Below are 17735 nucleotides of genomic sequence, written 5' to 3'. Positions count from 1 at the left end.
GTCTTTATGTTGTGAAAACCTAAGCTGAAGGTCATTGTTTACACCTGCACAAATAGATGTAAAACACTATTTTTTTCCCCTTGTTCTGCTGAGGTAGAAATGTCTGGATGCTGCCAAGCTGTACCAAGCCAGAGTATCCCCTCTTAGTATCTGCTGCTGCAACAGTGAAGTCTGTTAGAGCTTGCCTTTAAGAAATGAGGATGGACCTTTAGCTCTTAAGAAAAGGGCTTCCCAGGTGATTTTGCCTGATTTAGGAGAATATAGAGTGAAATTTGCCCAAGAGTGAAGAAGTGATTTAAGCTTGTGATTCTGGTGCTTAAATTCAAAACTGTTGTGCTTAAAACCAGTTACTTTCAGAAAGGGTGAAGACAGGCCCCCTCTGCTCAGGATTTTACTATTGATGAGCCCTGCAGAGTGACAGCCCTCCTATGCAGCAGCATCTGCCTCACTGGTTCCTGGTGCCATTCAGAGGACAGTGGAAATTCATAACTTTCTCTATCTGTACAGTAGACTACTCTTGTTCTTTGTGAGTTCCCATTCAGCTTTCATTTTGAAACAAAGATGAATTTCATCTTTCTCTTTAAAACAATGTTTTGTTTCTGACTGTAGAAAAATGTTGTGCCACCAGAAGGGAAATGAAAAGAACGCCAGAGGCCAGAGTGTAAATCTCTGCCCTTTGGGTAAGTGAGCTGGGGGCAGAGTAAGAGCGTCACTTTAGCAATTTAATAATGCTTGACATTGACGGTCTTGGATAAGCTTAGTGCAATTAGTCTTTTTCACACAAAACCATGAAAGATGACAAATTACGTTTATAGATGCAGTTTTCTTTTTGAGTTTAACTGCAGTAATATTATCTCATCTAAAAGTAGAATGTACCCACTCTCAAGCTGCATTGTCCACAAAGGGACTTGAAGCGACTAGCTTAGGCTTCTTACTTTTAGATACCCAAAGTGAAGTCAGAAAAACCCTGTTCTTTATGACCTTAGTGAGACTTTTTTTGATCTTGCCCTTCTAACACTCTCATTTTTCTTGCCATGTGTCAGCAAGGAACCAAAGGAGTAAATACAAATGCTGGGTTATTACTGCAGTTGGTGCAACTTGCATGCCTAGGAGATTAGACTATGCTCCTTTTTCTTTTTGAGGCACATGTAAGAGGTTGATTTCCTGTCAGACTCTTTTTCAGATGAATATTTTATCCGAACAAACTGAATTATATTAGAATGACATCCTAGGGCAAGAAGAAGTTCCAGAAGTATTATGCTGTGCCGGCACTCTCTGACACACCTGTAATTGTATGTCTTAGCCTAAGGATATATCCGCGGGCTTTTCAGGCAGCTCTGCTGAGCTCTGCCCACACTGTGCTGGAGGGTGCCTTTTTGCACGTAGTATGGCACTCTGTCCCAGCTGAGACCCGGGCAGAGGTCAGGCTCATGGCCACCTTGCAATACCGTGTAGACATGCACTAAAGCCAGGTCTGTCCTGCTAAAAGCAAAATGTCAGGGGGTGCTCTCTGATCTGAGGGCCGTGTGGTGCTCATGTCCACATTGCCTAAGCTCACTCCCTACAAAAAAACAGGTTTGTGCTGCTTGCTGGGCTGTGCCTGGTGGCTGTCTGGTGGAAGGCTGGTTGAAATGACCCAAAGGTGCACCAGGCAGAGCCATAACTATCAAAAGGTATGGGTACACAGTCTGAGCATTGCATTCTGTGCTTATTTTATTTACAAGTAGATACAGAGTCTTAGTGAAATTGGCAGTGTAACAGAGAAGAAGGGTGCATTTCATCTAATTTTTATGCAAGAGAAACCTCTCTCCAAGCCTTCCATCTGCAAAGGTTTAACTGATTTAAGGAGACCTGTGCTTCCGTTTGGCCACACAGGGAACAGCTTCAAGATTGGGACATTATTCTGCAAACTTTGGCTACTACTGAATGTTCCTCCTTATGCCAGAGTTTGTGATATGGAGTATATCACTGAGAAAATATTGGGCAGGCTACTTTCTTCTATTCTGGGAGCAAAAAGAAACAGCCTGCTACTTGAAACAAAAATGGTGTCCACCTGCTTCATTCAGCTGCTGGGCTGAGGCTGAAACCCAGACAGAGGGGCTGCAAGCTCCCCAGGAAGGCGCCTACACCCAGACAGAACTCATGAGGACTGAAGGAGCTGCCCAGACCCTCAGGTTCAGGGAACTCCAGAATCTGGAAGACCCGCTAGGGACTGAAGGCAGAGGTAGGTGGGCGTCATGGGTGCAAATATGCCCAGATGGACAAACTTTTCAAGCACATTGGCGTATTGTGAGAAGAGCTCACCAGGCAGCATATTATCCAGGAATCCAAGTGAGAGATTGATGAATGCTCTTGTGCACTGACATGGGCTGAACGACAGCCTGGAGAAGACAAGGCTCTGGAAGACCTCATTGCAGCCTTTCAATACTTAAAGGAGGCTTATAAAAATGATATAGACTTTTTACGTGGGCAAATAGTGATAGGACAAGAGGAAACAGCTTTAAATTAAAAGAGGGGAGATTTAGATGAGATGTTGTAGTGGGTTTACATGGCAAGGTTTTGGTAGCAGGGGGGCCATAGGGGTGGCTTCTGCGAGAAGAATCCATAAGCTGCCCCATGTTAGATAAGGGCCCCACTGCTGACCAGAGCTGGGCCAATAAGTGATGTTGTTTGCGCCTCTGTGAGAACATATTTAAGAAAGGGGGAAAAAAAAACACAACAGCTGCGGAACAGCAGCTGGGAGAGAAAGAGGAGTGAGAAACAGCCTTGCAGGCGCCAAGGTCAGTGAAGAAGGAGGAGGAGAGGTGCTCCAGGCGCCAGAGCAGAAGTTCCCCTGCGGCCTGTGGAGAGGCCCCTGGTGGAGCAGGCTGTCCCCCTGCAGCCCATGGGTCCCACATGGAGCAGATCTCCACGCTGCAGCCTGTGGAGGAGCCCCCGGTGGAGCAGGTGGATGTGGCCTGGAGGAGGCTGCGGCCCATGGAGAGCCCCCGCAGGAGCAGGCCCCAGGCCGGAACTGCAGCCCATGGAGAGGAGCCCACGCAGGAGCAGGGGGCCTGGGGAGAGCTGCAGCCCGTGGGGGACCTGTGCTGGAGCAGTTTGCTCCTGACGGATGGACACCGTGGTACGGAGCCATGTGGGAACAGTTCCTGAAGAGCTCCTGCCTGTGGGCAGCCCCTGCAGGATCAGTTCAGGAAGGACGGCATCCCGTGGGAGGGACCCCACGTGGAGCAGGGGCAGAGAGTGACCGTGAAGGAGCGGTGGAGACGAAGTGTTAGGGACTGGCCACAGCCCCCATTCCCCTGTTCCCCTGCACCATTTGGGGGGAGGAGGTGGAAGAGGGTGGATGGGGAGAAGGCGTTTTTGGTTTCTTTTCTTTGTTTCTCACTTCTCCAGCTTGTTAGTAATAGGCAATAAATTCTACTGTCTCCCTACTCTGAGTCTGTTTTGCCCGTCACGATAATTGTTGAGCAATCTCTCCGTCCTTATCTCAACCCTTGAGCCCTTTGCATTGTATTTTCTCCCTCTTCCCCTTTGAGAAGGGGGAGTGAGAGAGCAGCCATGGTGGAACTCAGCTGCCCACCTCAGGAAAACCATGACAGATGTTAAGGGGAAATTCTTTACTCAGAGGGTGGTGAGGCACTGGAACAGGTTGCCCAGAGAAGCTGTGGACGCCCCATCCCTGGAAGCGTTCGAAACAAGGTTGGATGGGGCTTTGAGCAACCTGGTTTGGTGGAAGGTGTCCCTGTCCTTGGCAGGGGGCTTGCAACTGGATGACCTTTAAGGCCCTTTCCAACCCAAACTGTTCTATGAAAATATACATGCAATTGCGACAGGCCTTTGTTTGGTTTAAACTGTGATTATGAGAGTGGTGTAGTACGCTTCATGGTGGCTGCCAGCAGTGGAGGATCTGTCCCCCTCCGATATAAAAATGTTACAAAGATCATAGAGATCACAACCTCTTTTTTTTTTTTTTCTCCCTTTCTTTTTGGAAGCAGTAGAAAGCTGGAATTAACGGTGTAAAATCTTAATGAGTAGCTTGTGCTGAGCAGTGCGGTTCAACTCAGTTATTCTCCCCATCTCGAATGTTTACCAGCCAATCAGAACATTCCTTAAAACCAGAGATTTATAATGAAAAGTCAGCCCTAATTGAATTTCTTCATTAAGAACACCATCAAACAGATACAGAACACCTTACAGCACCTTGTTTAAATTAGATTCATTTTTCTGATTAATTATTAAAAGGAAAGTTTAAAAAATCATAAAATCTTAAGTGCTATTAAAAATTGATTAGGAATGCATTCTTTCATTGACCCAGTTTGTATTTTTTTTTAATTTTTTTCCATCAAAGCTAATACATTTGAGTAGCTGCCTCAGACAGAAGTTTGTAATCATTTGGTCATCAGTCAATTAATCACAGCTTCATAAATATTGATCTCAGATTACATTTATTTTTCATTCTTGAAAGATAGTTTTTTATTAATTTAGGCTTACTCCCATACATTGTGGTTTACACTGAAATTATTTTTAAAAGTTCTATTAAAATTTAATTTGAGCAGCCAGCTAACAATGCAGTCATCGCACATTGTGCCACCTTTCGGCAGGTTTGTCACCTCATCCTGAAAGGTCCTGTGTACCCACAGTGTGTACCAGTAGGGCCTTCTGGCTGGCATCTGTCACCTGTAAAAAGCCTCTTTAGTTGGAAGTTGCAAGCCACTGTCATCTCAGGCAAAAGGAGTGATTTGAAAGTAAATGTGGATTTTTTCAAGGGAAGAAGATGGTGCTCTGGAGTTTCCTGTCCCACCCTCAGTGGCTGTGTTCCTGATTCCTCTTAGTCCATCACAGGTAGTAACGGGTTCCTGATGGCCATCCAGTGCTGTGTCTGCTCTGCTCTTTGGCCTCTCCCAAGCTGCAGACAAGCCATGTGAGTAGGTGTGCTTGTGGATACACCTATCAAGTGTGCCATGGTCCTGCTGTAGTCCCTGTCATTGAGGTCATACACGAGGCAGTGACCCATTCCAGGATGGGGAAGGTACCTGGAAGTGCTCTTGCAGAGTCTGCTACTGCATCTCTCATGCCTGGGTGTGAACCCAATACTTGTTTTTGTAGCAGTTGCATTTATAAAGAGAACTCTGTAAGGATTTTTAAAGAAAAATGCTGTAAGGAAGGGTCTGGGCTCCTCGGTGTCCATACAAAGTGGAGTTGTGTGAACCCCTGTCAGCAATCCTTATTTTTGCTGATATTGGTGTGTAATTTGGAGAAGGGATCATTTTTTCATTTTTGTGACCACTCATGTATCTAAGATTGGAAACCACACAGTTCAAGTCCTTGAATCCCAAATTCCTTTTCAGAGTTCTATTCACCAATCAAAGTGTACTATTCATTTATCATATATTCTACTGAAATATGACATATGTTCATATGTGCCATATCCACAGCACTAATTTTTCCCATAAAAATGAAATCAGTCTACAGCAAGTTCTCAGACCCCTTTTTTTTTAAATCTCAGTTGTACCCAGGGCTTTTGTGCCCTTTCAGGAAAGTCATCCCATAAGGCTGATGTCAGAGGCAATGTACAGAGACCATCCAAATAACACAATTGTTTTATAACTTTGGCTATTCATAAAGAGATTGGTAAATAAGATCTTAACTTATAAATAAGTTTTTGCTGTCTCTGATCTGTTTGCTACCCCTGTTCTCCTCATCTGTATGCTGCCAAGTCAAACTCACTTTTAACTTTGTCTGTTCATGAGGCATCAAGATCTTGGACATAAGTTGTTTGTTTTGTACTGTGGCAAATTAAGGAGTGTTTGTATGTAATTGTCTGCTATGTGGACAGTCATGTCCAGCACAGGAGTGCTACAAGTGGTGGATGTGTTAAGTTACGCCATTTATATCCTTAAAAAGATCCCTATCTGTTCTCTGCATGTTGCAAAATCAGAATAGTGTTTCTGAGTCCAGTTGCAGCTGATACCTTCAAATTAAAGTGATGCTAAGGAGATCTTGTAAATATCTGCTGAGCACTTTTTTAGAATAGTGTGGCAGTCTGAACCAGCTGTCTCTTTATCCTGTGTTTTGACAGATGCTAGTGTGAATGTGAGCAGTGTGTTAAGTTTTGTACTAAACTCAGTAATCCTGGACAGTCTTCCCTGGCAGAAAAGAAGATAAAGAAAAGCTGCAAAACAATAGAGAGAGATGATTGTAACAACGCCCCAGCTCTTCCTGGATTTTTGCTGCAACACCTGCAAAATGGTCCAACTGGAGTTTTTGCACTGAAATATTGTGTCACTAACTCGCTGCTCAACAACTTCAGCACTTCTGAGAATGAATCCTGTAGCTGAATATGAGCTACTAGTTTATGGAAATGCATTTTTTTTTTTTTAATTTTCAATATCTGCCTAAATACACAGAATTCTTTTAATCCAGAATATGCAAAACTGTGTTTCATAGGGATAATTTTAACTTCATAATACATGTAAGAGAAAAATGATATCTTTCTTGCTAGTATATGCAGTAGATATTTCTGTCTCTCTGAATTTCGTATTAATTGGATTAAGTTGATTTAGTAAGTTTAGCTGATCTTTGAAAGGCTTTCAAATAGATTTATTGTTAAAAATGCAAAAAAGTGTTGTTTTGCCTTTTACTGATGCATGTATTTACCCTTGGCTCAGAGTTAGAGACCTCTGGAGTATGGTGGTAACGAGGGCATTGCATATGGCTCCTTGCAGGACCAGGCGTTTGTCAGCAGGATATGCAAGATGCTATGGACTCAAATCAGTCCCAGGTCTTTCCTGCTTGACTTACCTCTGAAATCTACAGTCCCAGTTTCTCTGTCTCTTTGTTGCAATTAAACTTTACAAAGGTGTTTAGCATACAAGTAATTTTTCTTGTTTTCTCTGATGGTAATGTTATCAGATTTAAACCAAAATACTCCACTCCATTTTTAATAGTTCATGACAGCTTGTTAGACATGACTTCAGAGACTTCAGAGTGCTCGGGGGACACCGCAGCTCAGGTAAATGCAGACTTCGCCTCTGAGGCTAGTTTCAGGAAAAACACAGTTAAGAAATAGACTGCTGTACAGATCTTAAATAGACAAGAGAGAAAGGGAGGGAAGGATATAACATACATCCAGGAACTGCTGGAGTTTTATAAGCTTTGTGTTATTGTTTTTTAAATCTATCCGGGGGGGTATGTTAGGAGGTAAATGGAAAAATGGAAAAGCAAAGATAGAAGCAATTGGAGAGAACAGCCAATAAGCGAAGGGAAGAGAGGGTCCACTGTGAGAACAGCGGAGGTATTCAGACAATGTTATCAATATCCATCAGTTCCCACTTGAACGGTGGCTGCAGCTGTTCTGCCAGCTTCACTCCTCGGTTGGCTCGTCCCTGCAGCTCCCCCTGCCTCTCCGTGCTCATGTAGATGACAGAGATGGAGGCTGCACAAGTCCCAGTGGCCACGAAGGGGACTTCTCCCAGGTGCTTTCACTCTTTAAGGAACCCCTTCATGAAAGGTACGCAGCTTTCATCTGGGGTATCTGAAAAATGAATGAGAGGTTTTTTGTAGATTCCTCTTTACCCAGCCAAAAGATGTAGACATTGACGTAAGACCAAATCTTACCAAACACTTCTAAGAGTCACTGCAGAGAAACAGAGCTTTTTAGGACATGATGCATCATTTCTTAAGATAAACATCCTAAGTAGATTAGATGAATTATATTCTAAAAGTGCCTCGTTTTTCTCTATTGACTGTAAAGGGACCCTAGGGTGAGTAGACCAAACACTGTAAATATGTCTTAAGACAGATGAGGTGAATCCCATACTTTGTATTGGGAAGCTGGAATGAAGAGACATCCGTGTTTCAATTCAATATGATCAGCAAAAAGCAAAAAAAAAAAAAAAAAAGGAACTCTGACAGATAACTAAAGGTCCTGATTTCAGTGACATTTTTGTAATCATATCCTAAGTTCATTGGGTTTTAGGTCCATCTGTTTATCATCTGGGGGGAGACGAAGCCAGGCTTGATTACAACTCTGCTTTCCCTGAAACCAACCACTTGCTTACTGATTAATTTGTAAATGAACCATTCTGCCAGGTATACTGCACCAATTGCTTTCTTTGTAAGCCTCACTTGCTATAGAACACCCTTTGAAAAGGATCACACTCGGACAACAAAAAATGTGTTTTGTTTTTTTTTGAACTTCTCCATAGTTTACTTTTTTTTTTTCTTTTTCCTTTTCTCAGGTATTTTCTGTTATTCAGGAACAGAGTTATGATGACTTAAAAGAGGATAGTAAAGGCAGCTGATGAATACATATATTTGCTGAGAGTGTTTGTAGGAAAGTCGGACTGGTGTATCATCTCTGCTGAAATATGTGGGTAATTCATTCGTGAAGCGTGATCAGCAAAAATCAAGGACTACTTATATCTGGCCTTTGCTTTGATTTGCTTGTTAAAGCTCATTGTAGAGAGTCAAGAAAAAACTTTGATCTTATGATATTCTCCTGAAAAGCCCCCAAATTTCCCTGGAACTGAAGACCAAGGACCTCAGGGGAGGCAGCCTGCAGTGCCTGTGCCCGGAGGCCTCTGTGCTCAAGCGCTTCTTCTGACTTCAGTGGGAATTTTGTCTGAGTACAAAGAGACGAGCAGGAACCTAGAGTAGGAGCAGAGGCCATGTTGCATCTGCTCCTGAAAACAAAGTTTATGACGGCCATGAATTTTTCTTGTTTGTTTTGATTTTTGCTGTAATAGGCTATGGGTATTTTAGATTCAAATTGGATGCCTTTAAACGGGAAGGAGAACTGTACTCACACTGATAACTTAATAACACATCTAAACGTCTTTTTCTAAAAGACTTCAATTTACCTATTAAGACCAAATAGACTGTCTGTTAATTTGACAGAATATCCATGTTCCCTGAACTTAGGGCTATAAAAATTGTTCATCTGCTCAGTCACAGGCCATTTAATTTTGGATGCATCATTGCCAGTTGGTTACAGTAATTAGCATTCTCTGTATTGTGGCAGCTTCCCTGAAGCTATGCTAAGTAGGTTTACACTTCTTTATGGAAACATAAGCAGCCTTGTGCAAATGAGCCTGGCCACCCATCTTAGAGACAGACGCCTTAGCTACAGCTTCTTGGCTCAGGGTGCCCTATATGACCACCTGCAGATCTTATTTACTGGTTATTAATGACATGAAGTGTAGGCAGCTGTGAAAGGCACAGCATGGCAGCTTAAAACCTCCTCTCCAAACTATTCTCTCAGCCTTGTCATTTCTTTGAGTGACACCTGATTACCTTTTTTTCCCCTTCCCCTTTCTTCATTATACTTTCTTTTAATGAAGTTATGGGATACAAATCAATTATTTGGGTGTAAATTCTGTGTATGTACATTTATAAACCTGTGAGCTGAGGTCAGCATTTGTTAATGCAGTTATTTGCTAATTGAAAATAGGGGGGTTCAAATAAAAGCATTTTGATCAATCCTTCCCAACTGTGAACATATGATGCAGATATTTTGATTGGATATGTTTTTTCCATGTCTTCTCATACCTAAAGTAGTATTTTTATTGTATTTTTAATAGAAACAACAACTGCTAGTACAGAAATATGAGAAATGCTGGAATTGTTCTTTTGTAAAGTCTAGAATAAACAGTACAATGGCTAAAACCATAAATAAATTAAAGAGAGGCCAAGATTATTTTTTTTTTTGCTAATTGTTCTGCAGACTGCACACATTTCCTTGCTCTGTGTTGAATATCTGTGCTTCCTTTTCGTTTCCTGGGAAACAAGTGAGCGGTTTTATGCACTGCAAGATGTACACTAAGAATAATTCTTCCCATTTAATCCACTCTGATTTTTACTTCTTAATATACTGGAAGGTAACTAATATTTAATACCGTGAAATGTATCTGTGCATGTTTAATGATTCAATTAATCAGAGAGAAACCTTCTTTATAATTAAATATGGATAGGCCATAGTCTTTTCTTCTCGTTGACTGATGCTGCTGAGAATAAGGGATAAGAATAATTTTATACTATTATTCTGTTTGCATTTTATTAGAACTTTGGATTGTTTAGGTGAGTAAAATCAACCATGAAAGTGCATTTTTTCTTAAGAGTTATACAGTCTGCAATTTCTGTATTCCATAAAAGTCTAACCATTTGAATTTAGATACCAATCCTGTGAAGACTTACACATGTTTAAGCACAAGAGAAGTTCAACTAATGCTAATGTGATTACTAGCATTAAGTTTGAAGCAGGTGCTTGAGGCTTTGTAGGCTGGCTTTTTCAATCCTGAGATTTTTGGAAGAGGCCCCATGTGAGCTTGGAAGGGACCATATATGCTTGCTCTGTAAGACCCAGTCTGACTGTGACTTGAAGCCTTAACTTGTCCCCTTATAAATAGCAATTTTATTAATCTGGTCGTGGATCTCTGTTGACCTGCTTATTTAATGAAAGGTTACAAACCATCACTACAACTTGTATTTATTTTCCTACAGCTCCATACGAAATTCTGTAACTATAGGATACAAAAACCCCAACTGTCTTCAATACAGTATGCAGATGGGGTGCATATATTGGCAAGTTAATAAAATAAAGAAATTATGTACATAGAGGCTGATTTAAATATGGAAATGGAGATTTCCTGCTTCTTGACTTTGTATAAATTGTTGAATATATTTGTTTAATGATTTATACAGAGCCTCCAGCCATAGCAACTAGGTGGTGTTTACAAAAGTTAAAACCTAAATTACATGTACAATGGTCTTCATTAAATGACCACTTCTGCTGCCAAGAATACCATATGTTAATAGTCATGTTGTGAGACCATACCTATCTGTTGAAATGCCTTTCTATTTTCCTGCCTTCTTACCTATCTACCAGCAGATGCAGATATCATGATATGCCATTGTACGAGCGATGCTGTTACACTGTAAATATGTAACTTCTAATTTAAATAGTTTAATATAAATGTGCTTTTAAGTTTTTGTGAACAGAGTTGAGTATACCTAGAGTACTTCGAAATGAATGCTTGCAGCTGGCTATGTTTCCCAGAGGAAAGATAGGTCTGCTGTATATTACATCTGTATGGGCTGGTGAATTGAGATAGCAACCCCAAGTTTGATTAATTTAGCTTTCCACTGAAGGCAGAAAGACTTTAATTTTCAAGTTTTTCACTGCACACATTTCATATAGTCATATTTTCCAACATTTGAAGTCTGTCTGAAATACTCACTTGTGAAGCCACCTTGGATAGTCCTTCTTCTATGTATATATATCTTTACATGATTGTAAGTGTTCTACCTCCTAACAGGGAAGGATGAAAAAAATGAGAAATATTCCTTTGGAAAGCAAAAGTTTGTGAGAAATGCTCATTTGGAAAGTCACATGTTCCTTTGGAAAGCTAAAGTCTCCTTTAGGCACAAAATGACATTTCTAGCACCAGCAGATTGGGAAATGACACTTAAAAATTAACTTTATAACATACAAAAAGGTTATCACAAGGAAGAATTTTGCACATGAATTATGGACATTGGCAATTGTGGATAGAATTCCACTTTTGGTGAGAAGACTTTTTAAGGCAAATTGAACATGAGAATGTGGCTATTTCATGTTTAGAATGTTACACAGTCATATGGATATTGGTTTTGTACAGGAGACAAATATTCGTAAGTGTCTAGTTAATATTGTCTTATATTGATACAAGGTATCAATATGAGTATGAAGAAGAGTACAAAGAATAATCAAGCTGATTTCTGCTGGGTTCCAACCTCAGAATTTCTCATGAATGAAGTTTCCTGAAAAAAACGCCAAAAAACACAAGACCCCAAGATATGAAAATAGCTCATGGAAAGGCTTCACAAGGAACTCTAGAGGTTCTTCTTTAGATATCCCTCCGGGTAATAATACATCAGGGAAAATGGAATAAAACAGTATTATACTAGAACAGTAGTACTAGCATTCTAATATTAAACTATACTTATATAAGGATAGATATGATTTTTTATACATTATGTCATGGTAGAATAAAAAGATGAGCTTATTCCAACTTAAAAATAACATTTGCATTCTTTTACATCAAATAAGAGGTACTGAATCTGGAAAGATAAATACTAGGTGAAGTATACTGTAGTGAGCATTGTTTCAAAGCTTTTTTTTTTTTTTTTTTAACCAGATCCTGTCACAATTATATGAAAAGCCAAAAGGAAACTGTTTGAAAGGGATTGTTCAAAAGGTATGTTTCCTGGCAGTGATCCGTCAGCAGACAGCTTTAATTTTTGGCCTGTATGAATTAATAAGGGCTATTCCACATCAAATTGTGGCCTGACTGGGAATCCATATTTGTAATGAAAACACTGGTTGATAGAATCATGACTTGGGCATAAAATCATAACATGTCCATCAGAAATGGTGAATGACAGCCTCTCCTGAGGTCACCCCTCAGGATGAACAGGATGGGGGCTGATAGGCACTATCCCATTTACAGAACTTTATTGTTATTTTCTGTTGTTAGACTTCTTGCTTGAACAAGCACATGAAAATGCTTAATAAACAAGTGGTGCTTTTCACCAGCATTTTCTTTAACGAAAACCTTCAGCTGAAGCTATCAAAGCCGTATGGACAAAGGACTGCTTATTTCTGTTGACAACATTCAGCAAACCCAACAAACTCTCAAGCTAATTCAGATAATCTACCAATTCAAAAGAATGTCTTTAGGGAAGCATGAAGTCATTATTGCAAATGTATTGCCTAATTTCTGGATACTTCAAATGTAAATAAACTTCACTGATACTGTAGTGCACAACATATTTGAAAATTATGTCCTGGATGACTAACTGGACATCTGAAGAATAACATAGTAAAAGTTACAAATAATTTTGAAAATATTGGATTTTAAGGATTTTCTAGATGTACTTAGGATCTAGATCTAATCATTATTTGCAAATAAAATTAACATCCTACTTCTGTTTACTTTTGTTTCATTTTGTATTGATTTTTTTTTAAATCTATGAAAGACTATAACAGTTTTTTCACTACCTGATTTCAATTTATAGTCTTTCTATAAACTAACTGTCCTGAAAAGCCAGTCTTCTATTCAGTTGGAAACTTTTGGGCTAAACTACTGTTTGCAATTTTAGATTTGTCACATGAATGAATTCTCATGGATCATTTTCAAAGGATTTATTTCAAAGAATTTTCTTTGTCGGCATAGGTCAATCCAGTATGCAACATTTTGTATTAGATGTTGAGGGAAGCCCGTCCATCAGGTTAAATAACTGCCCATACATGTACTCTTGAATCAGACATTAAATGTAACCCCGTTGAATTCATATGACTGTTGTTTTTAAGGATCAGGTCCAAATATTGTAATAGATGTGGTACCTTTTACTTTTTAATAACTTTTACTTTCCATGGCAGATTTCTTTCAGCACTCAACCCTTCTTGGTCTTTTTTTTTTCCTTTTTTTTTTTTTTTTTCTGTGTTGTTCTACGAGTCTATCTTTTCTTGCATTCCAGATTCCAACCCAACTTCCATTTTTCTTTTTTACTCCTTTATACATTGATACCATCACCAACTTATAACCTTTTTTAAAATATGAAAAAAGAGAGCTGATGATGTAAAGCTCTGCAAAGCAAAACTGGAGACACTCATAGCGATCTACAGAATTTGAAGGATGCAATTGCCCAGGTGGAAAACAGAAGAGTTGGGATAGTAGATGGTCTAACAGGGAGTTGAGGGTAATCGGGTGCAGTGGAGAGGACGAAATAGAGTGCTAACATCAGATAACACTGACGGTGAGATTTGTTGGGCTGTGGAACAATCCCTGAAGGAATCCTAGCTACTAAGTTTCTTTTTAATATAGATTGGGCAAAGCATGAAAAATGTGCTTAAAATAGGTTATGATACTGTGTTGGCAGGAAGGTGGAAGAGGTGGTCGAACAAATCTCACCTACCTCTATAACTCAGTATATTCAGTATAAGGTATTCTTTACATGCAAATGCAGCATATAGTATAGACTGATACTATATTGAATAAATAATGCAGTCACATTCTGGGGGTTTTGTTGTTGCTGTTGTTGTATCATAGGTTCTCAAAATGCTTTACACTGATACATAACCATCCTTGTATCACAGCTGCTGGCATCTGTCTTGCAGCAACACAACTTTTAATTTTTATTAATTTATCTATAGATTTATTGTATTTATTTATTATTCCTGACTCTGAAGAGCAGATATATAAATGTAAGGAGCTCAGATTCATTACAAAAGTAGTTAAATATATGTATTTTCAATATCACAAACAGGTCTTTAAGGAAAGCAGGTTCCTCGTGGCCCCTTTTTTCAGTAAAGGATACAAACATATGGGTAACATACAAAGAATAACCACGGGATTTTTCCTTGGCTGAGAATGCATACCTTCCTGTTCATCACTGACAGCAGCATTGTTACTTACCTGTGTCCAAATATCTTTCCCAGGAAAAAAAAAAAAAAAGAAAAAGCTAATGATTCTTCTCAAAAGTCCTGGAGGCCAACAGAGGAGATAACCAGGAAGAATTAGAGAATGGAGAAGGAGTGAAGGGACAGCTACAGTGGTAAGGTTCCCTCACTTGATGTTTCTAGTCCAGAAACTTCCTTTCTGAACAAAAAGTGTGGAGGAGTGGAGAGGATATGGCACGAGCTTTGGCCTGTTAGATGACAGTTACTGCCACCCATGGGACTAAGCACATCCTCAGCAGCATTACTTCTTAAACTCTGCGTATGAGGGAATGTTCATGTCCCTCTCATTGTGCAGACTGGGGAGTAGTCTGGATCCTGCCCAGGCAGCAGCCTGGGTTTCCTTAAATTGAACTCAGAGTAATAATAGCAGCATAAAAAAACAACTATGAGAGTGCTGCATGCAGTGGCCTAGTGCTCCCAGTGTGTAGTTGAGATATGGCCAGAACATGTCCCTGGACCTTAATAATGGGCAGTGCCCTTAGCAGGACTGATTTCTTGCTGTAAGTTTTGGCTTAAGCAGTGTAAGGCAAACAGCCTGAGCATGCTTTTTTCTGTGACACCAGCTCCCTTATGCTACTCGCACACTGCTTTGTAAGGGGTTCTAAAGCATGGAAATTGAAAACCATGCAGCACTTACACTTTCTCATGTAGTTCATGAATCCCAATGGCTCTCTTTCAGACCTGGCATTTTCCCAGTAGCAGAGCTTCACACTTATACAGAATTTGATGCTGAGATACTTCAGCTGCTAAGCTTAGGTTTTGAATTTTGGATTTCTGGATTAACTAGTCTTGTATTAGAGATTTTAAATTCTGCCCAAGTTGTCCTGTGGTTGCTCAAGTCTCTGTCTGGATGCAACTTTCTATGTATGCAGAAGCCACAGTTCCCTAACCTTTGCTTCACCATAGATTAGGCTTCTTTTTCTCAGCATCACTGTTGCATCCAACATGACAACAGCCCTGGTTTGAATCCATAGCTTCTGTAAACTCAGATTTTCAGATCAGCCTTCTGAGCACCACCACCACCAAATAATAATAATAATAAAAATAAAATGACTTGCTTAGGAGCAGCCGCTATTTTAGTTGTATCTCTCAGACAAGGAAATAAGTTGTCGTGTTTTTTTTTTGTTTGTTTTGTTTTGTTTTGTTTAAGACAGATGTGATAATCTTTCTTATTTTTGAGTTATGGTTGTACGAGTTACATTCTTATGTTTCCTGTTTGGTCAGACTTACATTTTTATTTCTGTGCAATGTTATTAGTTTTGGCCCTCTAGTGAATGACATTTCCATCACTATCTTCTCCCCTCTGTTTGACCCTACAGAAGTAAATTAGACTCGGCCCCAAGAGCTTTCGGAGACAGAGGTAATCTTCTGGTGTATTTCGAAGTGAGATTCTTGTATCTGATGGAAAGCTTTATTTATGACAGCAAAACAAATAGTGAATAAATATGTTTTTAGGTTTGTAAGTGGATGTCAAGGACAGCAACTAAGAAGGAAAATGACCTGCCCTGGCACTGTCCCCTTCACTTCCACTGGGAGCTAGGGAAGCAGAGAGGGGAGAGTCTGGGTAGCAGAGTTGAGCCACTGTAAAGACTTGCATCTCTGTTAACAGCTTGCCAAGGAAAACTGATGCCTGTACGTTAATCTGAATTATCACAGTCAGTTTTCCTTTTGCAAACAACTCAGTCATAGCATCATGATCTCTTTCTTGAACAGGAGGTGAATTTAGCACAGCACGTTGACAGCACTAGAAAACATAGAGAAGGAGAGAATAAAATTAACTGATATTAGACAAATCAGAAACAGAATAGACTGAGGCCTGACACAACTTTCTTTTCCTCTGGTTATTAACACCATAATCCTGCTTTCTTTCAGTACTCCCAGTTCTCTTTTTCCAAACAAAAATCTCTGCATCTTTTGAGTTGCTCTGATATGTCTTTTTGTTTTTTTTCCTAGCAGTTTATACTTAATTTCCTCTTTGTGGATGAAGTTTCTTTTAAGCTCCTATCAGTAACTTTCTAACTTTAAACAATAACCTTATTTTTAAGCATGTTTACTAATTTTAAAAGCCCATCGCATTGCTTACTATGGTTCATATTGCTCTTAGAAACCTCCTGTATAGTTTTCCTCATGGAAGTGGTGCTGCTTACATACAAACCTCTTGTTCACACTCAGGAATAAATTTGCCAGTACTGAATCAAAACTCATTAAAATCCAATATTCTGATGGGTTTTGGATCAGACTTGCAGTGGTCTTTCAGTTTTAACTCTTCTCTCCTTTCTGCTTTCATGCCCTTGAGGGTACAGTACAACAGTACCACAATGTACTGTGACAAAGGGTCCACCCAGTTTATGCTATGGTCAGTATTTCAGATGTTTCTCAACAATTTTCTTATACCAGACCTTCACCTTCTCTTCTTTTTTTTTTTTTTCTTTATGTTGATTGGTTGGTTGTTTTATTTGAAATTCTCTGGTATCATAGTGCCATAGGGAAGTAAATCATTTTTCTTTTGCAGTCATGGTTTCAGTGGCTCCTCCAGCAACTCACAAACCCTTTTTTCCTAGCTACATCTCTGAATAGTGTGTTGTGTTCAGCACATATCCCCTTGATGGGCGAGCAGTTCCAATCTGGGATAAGCATTGTAACAAATAACATAGGATACACAGCTTTTACTTTTCCAGGAAGACGAATATGTAGTTCTCTACTACTTTCTTTTTAAGGAGACCTGGAAGACTCCCTACCACCAAAGTAGCAACTATTTTTGTTTTGTTTTATGGCTGAGTATAGGTGCTGAAGGCTCCTGGAATTGAGAAATGTAATGGATCTGCAATTTTGTCTCACTCACTGGAGGGCAGAAATATTTATTTTCATGTTGTCCTTCTATTTGGGCACCTGCTCTGATCTCCTTTCTTTAGGAAGGTACCCACCATACCTTTCTTCAGCACCAGGTCTTTGGTAGCTGCTGTGGCATGCCCAGTTGGTTCCCGTCATCACAGGGCTACAGGATAACTTGGCTGCGTGCATACATCCTTTGCTTTCCTGTTGCTTTTGTCAGTGTCCTAGGGTATTGTGCTGGCTGCCGACCTCTTCCTGCATGGCTGAGCCAGCTTCTCAGCAGCATCTGCAGTTGGAGCTGTTTGGACTGGTTGCAAATATTTTCTGCTGACGTGAGCCAAGGGAGTTTGTAAAGTACAGGAAAGTACTTGTAAACTGAGTACATTACACAGGTGGTTGGGAT

The sequence above is a fragment of the Cygnus atratus genome, chromosome 1, assembly GCF_013377495.2.
Source record: "Cygnus atratus isolate AKBS03 ecotype Queensland, Australia chromosome 1, CAtr_DNAZoo_HiC_assembly, whole genome shotgun sequence".
Lineage (NCBI taxonomy): Eukaryota > Metazoa > Chordata > Aves > Anseriformes > Anatidae > Cygnus > Cygnus atratus.
This window is presented reverse-complemented; position numbering follows the sequence as displayed.